The sequence below is a fragment of the Sander vitreus genome, chromosome 4 (assembly GCF_031162955.1).
Source record: "Sander vitreus isolate 19-12246 chromosome 4, sanVit1, whole genome shotgun sequence".
Classification (NCBI taxonomy): domain Eukaryota; kingdom Metazoa; phylum Chordata; class Actinopteri; order Perciformes; family Percidae; genus Sander; species Sander vitreus.
Window position 1 is genome coordinate 18,487,168 of NC_135858.1, and position 8,149 is coordinate 18,495,316.

Genomic DNA, 8,149 nt, shown 5'->3' on the forward strand with positions numbered 1-8,149 from the left:
TTTTGTCTCTTTTATATTATATTATATTATATGTCTCTCTATTATTTCATATTGTCTTTTGTGTGCATGTAAGAGGGCTTGCATGAGCACAAATTAGTGTTTGTGTGTATGAATTTATCTGTGGCAGGGAGGTTAAGGGTTATAGATAATGAAACTGCAGTATGGATACATACTTATACAGTACACACATATTGTATCCCCCTTTTTTGTGTTTTTTTGGAAATATAATATGTATTTTTCTAGGGCTGTCAATCGATTAAAAAATGTAATCTAATTAATTATATACTCTGTGATTAATTTGAGATTTTTGATAATTAATAGAAATTAATCGCATACATAATTAACGGTGCCTGAACTGATACTTTTTAAGAAAGTAAAAAAAGAAAAGAAAAAAAAAGGGTACTAAACAACAGTTGGCGACATTAACGGCTTGTTTATTGCTAAGGCCATATGGTCAAAATTAAATGATTTAATAATAATGTATAACAATAACAATAACTTATTTCACTAGTAAATTTCTGTTGAATGACAAAAACAACAACCAGATGGGAAAAGGACATTTACAAAAACTTCAAATGCACCACGAGAATGTAGTTTACCAGTTTCATTGAACGCACCGGCTGTGTTGTTTCTCCGACAGCAGCTGCAGATTGTTACATACCGGTGTTGAATCCTCTACAGTAAAACACAGTCAAACTTTACACCGTTTAGCGTTAGCTGTCAGCATTGTAACCGTGTTTAATCCAGCTACTAGCTAGCGGTAGGCTAACGTTAGCTGCTGTTGAGTATTGTGTTAACTAGCGTCACATGCAGCGGGGTTTGTTTCCTGTAACGTCTGTTTCAGAGCAGCAGAGAGAAGCGCAGACATATCAGTGGAACCAGATTTCCGTCTGTATGCAAACGTCAATATGGAATGGATTAATCTGCGTTATTTTTTTTTAACTCGTTATTTTGACAGCCCTATATTTTTCACATCAATATTCATTGTATTTTGCACTTTGCTGTGACTTGCTTTAATGGCACAATTAGTTCACTCGCCTATTGATTTGATTATGCAATCATCTTCCTTGATATACATTACTTGATAACAAAAGTCGTTAATGCTAAAAAAGCATCATAAGCCAAATGTTCCTCTTCTCGATGGCTACAAATTTAGCTTTAGTGTAGATGCAACCACATAATGTATCCAGACAAGCCAGAGATGAAACTATAGTATAAGTAACTTTTCAGCCTTGATCCAAAACCTTGATTTTGACTCATATAAAATGAAAATGTTTTTCAATGTGTCTGACTAATACAAATTTTAATTTAGTTGAGCTGTACAAAATTGCCTGTGTGAGAAATAAGTTATAGGTCATAACGCAGCTGCACCTTCGTACTGTGCTTTTGCTAATAGATAAAATGGATCAGAATCCTCCTACTTGGTTGTCATGGAATGTCTCGCAATCTCCCCACAGACAACAACTTACTTCCCCCTCTCTGTCTTGATCCTTCTGACTTTCTCTTTCCCTGCCTTCTTTTTCCTTTTGCTCTTTTCTCTCCCTCGCCTTGGCTGAGATAAATAGGAGGTATTTAACTCTGATGTGAGAACATAATGTATCCTGCTCAGTAAAAACTACATTTGTCAGTGCCACGGTGCTTTCTGCTAAGGGTAATTGTATGCCATTGTCTTGCAAGGCTGCCTGGAGATATTCCTGCTCCAGACAAGGAAGCGCGGTTGGTGGGAGAGGGGAATTTCGTGCATGTGGAAATGAAAAAAAAGTGTTGTTCTAGTATGTGACACATGCAGTGGCCTGTATGATTAATTATGCCATTAGCAGATGCAACCGTTTCCCCACTATTTGGATCACACTGATCCTCGATGTCTTAATTTTTGTTTTTGTGATTTGTGGGTTAAACATTTCTTAAAGTGGCTTGAGCTTCAGGGAGAGATCATTAAATTGCATCTGTTGTTTATTTGAGTGCACATATCTACTTCTTGCCCGGTGTGTAGTCCTAATGTTATATAACCTCTCACCTGATCCTTGTACATAGTACATAGTAGACACAATCTGTTTTGTTTGCCAAAAAATTCTGAATATGTATACCATAGTCTTTTTCCACACGGTGCTGCAATTTTCATGTTTTAGGTTATAAAGATCCTGAAAGTCATTAGAATTTGTACTCACAAAGTCTTCAGATACCATGTTGATTATAGCCTCTGTGGTTAATTCAGAGACGGGCCACAGTAACATCACAAACTGCCTTTTGGATACCCCCTATAAACTTTGAAAAGTTATTCTTGAAATATGACTTGAACATTTGTATTCTATAAATAGCACCCACAGTGGGAATCCTGTAAGGCTGCAGTAAAGTGCTCTCTTTGTAATCAGGACTCGGTTGATGGGCTCGCCTCACTGATGACGAGGCTTGTGAAAGCACCCAGTGGGGAATAAAGTGCTCACCTGCTTTGAGTTGTATACTCTTCCGTCACACAACCATCCTACTCCAGATAACCCACAATCAGAGTCACCCTGTAAAAAAAAAAAAGTCTGTAAAAAGAATAATAAGTAGTTACACATTGTACCTGCTGGAGCTGCTGCCTCTGCAACCTGAACCCAGATAAGAGGCTGACGATGGATGGATGGATGGATGGATTGATGGATGGATGGATGGATGGATGGATGGATGGACATTCTACCCCTAGATCTGTGAGGACAGACAGACTCTTCAGTAAGCTCCATAAACCAGCCGATACTTGTAGGCTATATATAAATATATAAATGGCCATTACAATGGCCCAGATCTAGTGTCCAGAAAGTCAATGTCTTGAAGAGTGCCTGGACAAAATCATCAGAAGTTCCCTCCTGTGCAAATAGAACTATAATTATAGAGTTACAAAGGATAACCTGTGATCTTTTTTACACAGGTTTTGCCCTGATTGACCTGATAGTTTACAAAAAGCAGATCATTAACACTTCACTACAGCTGACTGCTAGCTGTAGGCTGATGGGGGACTTATCCTTGCAACGTTATAAAGCCAAGTCAGGCTATGTGAACTACCACCACAATCGTTTCATACCGGCTAACGACGGAAACAGCTGAAACATGATGGATTGCTCCACCTCCTGAACTATAGGTGGACTTTCAGGTCTCTGATAGATGGATACGTAATTACTTGATACACAGCTAGACATTAATGCATTTATAACAACATGGTTAGTTAAAGGTTGTGTTTTTTAACCTGGGCCCATAACGGTGCTTCTGAATTGGATTATTTAAATGTGTTTAAAAAAAAATTCTGATTAGGCCTCTGTTTAAAAAATATTGCTGGAAGACAATGATTAACCCACTTGTAAATGCAAATTAGACAACAAATTAAAATGACATTCTTTTGGTGTTGTTGTACAGTATAATGTCTTTCCACTTATGCACAACATACTGTGTCCCTGGAAGCAAATATTTAGACATGTCGATGTGAACCAAAGTGCATTTGGGCTGTGAAGCATCTCTTTGTGTCCAGAGCTCACTACCTTCCCAAGCCTCCCAGTCATTCAAATGGTAAACTAGCAGAACCGACTCTTAATTCATTGGGCAGCATTAACAGTCCAGTCCAGCTTTCAGCACTCCAGTCTGACTCACTGTTTCCCACTACTTTCTCCAAAACAGAGAAAAGGAAAGCATTTACCATGAGAAAAGAGACAGAGAGGACAGTTAGAGAGCTGGATGTGGCACGCTTAATCTGTAATCTGTCTCTGCCATTTTTCTTTGGAGCATGTCCTATTCAGTTGTTTTGTTGTTGTCAGTCTTGTGTTCTTCTTAGTTGCAATCCTACCAGTAACCACAGTACTCATGTTATTCTAAAGTAGCACAAGTAAGAAAGTAAGAAATTATAATTTACCCAGTCCAAAAAACATACTAGATATTTTTGTTGGCCTGACATAAATGAGTGGTAAATCTCTTGTGATCAGATACACAGAAAAACTGTTGAAATCTGGCCCTTAAGTATATAATTTGGTTTTTACATGTGTGCATGGTCTGTCCCATAGTCTGTATATGCTTTCCTCTTTTGGCATGCCACAATGACATTTATGTACAACACATTTTAAAAAACAAATACATTTAAGAGAAACATAATGCTGCCCAAATTACGTTTTGTTCTGCACAATAACCTAGCCCTTCATTGACTGAAGAAAAACTGCCAGTGCAAATAATTGAGGCAGCAATTTTTCCTTCAAAACGTATTTGGAAAAATGAATTAGTAGCAAATAAACGAAACAGGTTTTGACATGCAGCCCATGAATGTGTAGTTATTTTCTGACCTCTATAGTTTTATGATCAAGCTTCTATCAAAACAAAATGACTTTACTCAAACTTCTATTTAAACCACATTATCTCCATCATAAATGTGTACAAGAACTACAATTAGTGCTTACTTGTACTTGCTCCATAATTTCATGATGGGGTGGGGGGGCCTTAAAGAACATCTGTCTGCAAACAAAGTGACTGCAGGAGATGTGCGCCTGGCATTCAACACCATGTAGAGTGGTTAAACCCATGTTAATATCCAACTGCCTCTCTAACATCCACCTAATTACATCTGATTTCTCTCAGTATGCCCCTCAGCAACGTTAAAATTGAAGCATGAAGCAAAGACAAGTGCATGTTCTGCTCCGGTGGCTCAGGTTATGGGGAGTTGGAGAGAGAGAGCAGCAGGATGGGAGAGAGAATCTCTCATCTGCACTGGATTTGCATAGTAACTGTAGGCCCATAGAAACCCATAAAAATATTCCTCGCCTGCAACGTCCTGCCAAGTTTTGCACACTAGCCTGAATTTGATTGATAATGGATATGATGAAAAAGTATTCAGTTTTGATGAGTTATTCTGGCTTCTAAAGGTTTGTGTTATTGAAAGCCTCTTCACGAGTTAAGGATTTTTGGAATCCAGTATAAGTTAATTTATAAGAAAACAATTTTTGTTTTTTGTGTGCAGAAATCTGCTGGAATACAGTCGGTGTATCGTTGGTCATATGTGTGGATCTGTAAATATCCGTCTGTATTATATATAGGCTGTTACACGCCTCAATAGTTTGATAATACTGAGTGATGGGCTTGCATCTGAACTGTCATAGAAGTAATTATACTGTAAATAACGTTTGTCTGTGTATGTATGTGTGTTTGTGTGTGTCAGAGGGCTTGACAGCCGAGGGCAGGCAGGCATGACATCAGATTTCTTCCTCTCTGCATAAGCAGCATTAGAGAGAGAGAGAGAAAGAGAGAGAGAGAGAGAGAGAGAGAGAGAGAGAGAGAGAGAGAGAGAGAGAGAGAGAGAGAGAGAGAGAGAGAGAGAGAGAGAGAGAGAGAGAGATATTGGGGGGTGTATGATGCATCCTTGGTTAGATGCTGTGCTGTTGAGCAATGAATTGTTGCACAGTAGAAGACATTTATTCAAGGATAGATTTGTTTTAGCATTTCTGTTTTATCCCTGATACGGACTTTGTATACAAGGACATACTGTCACTTACTAAACGACTGTGTCAACATTGAGTTGTCTTAGTTTCAGTATAAGTTATTAATTGGGGGATTGGCTCAAGTATTGTAGTCATGTGACTTGGTGCGCACACTCACAGATCAACTGTAAATGTAGATTTTAGCATTGTGACTTTAGGGATGGAATGGATGAATATGATGGATTGTTCTGAAATTTGGTACAGTCATCCATAGTGCCCAAAATCTCAACCTCTACTTCTGGGATCCCATAACTTTTCATGTAGTGCCATCACCAGGGCAAGTTTATAATTTTTTTAACCAATACTTGCAATAATGCCGGCAAAACTAATGACATTCCCATCATCTACAGATGTACTTTGTGTTTAATGGTAACCACTGTGCCTTAAAGAGGTGATAGCATGGCTGTGGAGTCTTAGGATGGAGTTATGTTTGAACAGAGCTCGATCATAATACCTGTTGTTCGATTATGTCAGAAATCAAGCGTTTATAGTTGTTTTAAAAGCTGGCTGTCATAGAGAGGGGGGAAATAACAGTGTACATTGTCCAAAAGGAGATATAAAAAAGCAAGAATTATTAGTATTGTTTTACGTCCTTTACAGCCAGAAAAAATAAGCTTAACTTGAAAAGTTTTATTTATGATTTAAATTACTTATTTAAATAGAATTTTCACAGTAGCCACCAGAGTGCAGAGGCTCTGTGAAACTTCAAATATGCAGCTCTTTTTTTGTCACATCAAGTAAATATTACAGTATGTTCCAACCTTTCTATCCTGCTGTGAGGTGAGGTGGTGCTGTAACCTTTCACGAAAGCAAACACATGTGAATCACTTGTGATGTTAGATTTTACTGTGTTCCCATGGCGACGACTGTGGCTGAATCTCAAACAAGCAGCTTTCACAATCATGTACTGAACTGTTCATTTTTCTCTTTTTGGTTCTGCCTTCCACCATGAACAAGACATACTTTTGATACATTTTTTTCTTTTTGTCAGTTGTTTGGGTAGTACTCTTCAGAAAATGGTGTCAAGTACATGATGTTTCTTGAGAGACACAAGCCCCTTAACAACGGGCTGAGTTAGAGAGCACTGGGCTGATGAGGCAGCAAAGGGAACAGTAATTAAACCTTTTTCAATAGTAAGATAAGGTTTTCAGACTCAGTGAAAACATAATGTTACTGCTTATCATGAGGTTTTAGCACAGGCTGTCCTACAATATTGGCTCAAAAACATCGTTTTTCAAGACTAGAGGGTCACTGAGCACTGTCAAAGTACTGTGCAAAATATGACACATTAAAAACACGTTTTCTCACAATACCGTATTTCCTTAACAGGTGCATTATGTGTTTCCTTGATATTGTAAGTAGTCGTGTTCCATTTTCTCAGCTTCAGTGTAGAAGAAGATGCCTCAAGGAAAGGGGGCTGCCTCTGAGATTTGAGATGCAACGAATGCCAGCACTCGTGGTACATTTGGTGATAAATGTGGCGTGGCAAAATACCCCAGAGGCTGGAAGGGATAGGATAGGTTCATTGGTTGAGGCTTTGGCATGACAATCACTCACTCTACCGAAGAGAAGAGAAGAGAAGAGAAGAGAAGAATATGGTGGGAAGAGGCAGGTGAGACTAAGTAGGGAGAGGAGGAGAGCAAAGAGAATGAGTGTTGAGTCTGTTTGGGGCTCTTTACTCTTTTGTCCCAGAAGAACGGAGCTGTTTCCAGCTGGAAGTCACGCTCCCTGTTTTGTCACACAGGCCTCCTCTGTGTCCATTCATCACTAAAACACAGAGAGGGTCTGAAGAACACCATTTGGTTCAAGCCTCAAACTGTGCATTACCTGCACATAAAGCTAATGCAAAACTACATTGCTTGTATTGATTTTCTTATTCCCAACTTTTCTGTTCCCTGTTTCTTCAGAAGCTGTGTTAGGTAGAAGGACAGTCAGATCCTGGATTGTAAAATGACTGCCTCAAGGCACTTTTTCTTATCCTTTGGTATGTGTTGATTGAGCAGTGTAGGGTACTTATGGCCTTTTCCTGGGTCAATGTGCAGCCTGTGCTGTACAGTCAGACTAGTAGCATAGTTTGCCACCATCTGCTTAATTATTAGCATGATTGGTGGAGTGTGGCAGCTACTGACCATTCTGGGATGTTTGTATCATGGTGACTGGTTCCACTGTGTCTCTTCAAGTGTTTGACAAATACAAATTAAGCTGTCATGAGAAAGGCACTGTATGGAACGGGTAGGTTGGTCCTTAGGTAAGATCTGTCAAACCATTTTGGATTTTGTTTTAATTTTAGATTTCTACCCTTGTTTGGACTCTTCTTTCACGTAAGCCTGGATTTCAATTTAAATCAATTATACACTTGCACCTGCTACTCGTTGTGTCGTGCATTTTGGGTCCAGAATTCTGTTCCTGCCTCGGCACTCGACCATCCCTGTCAATAAACACTATACCTACTAAACACGAGCATGTTAGCATGCAGATGTTAGCATTCAGCTCTAAGCACAAGATTGTTAGTACTTTGAACGTGGTTAGGAATGTATTCCCGAGTCTGATGTCCAATAACTGTAATAATTTTGGAGGCTATGCAAAAGAAAAATATCTAATAATAATTATAAATGTGGTTAGCCAAACAATGCAAAATGCATAGAAAACAGTTTTCCAAA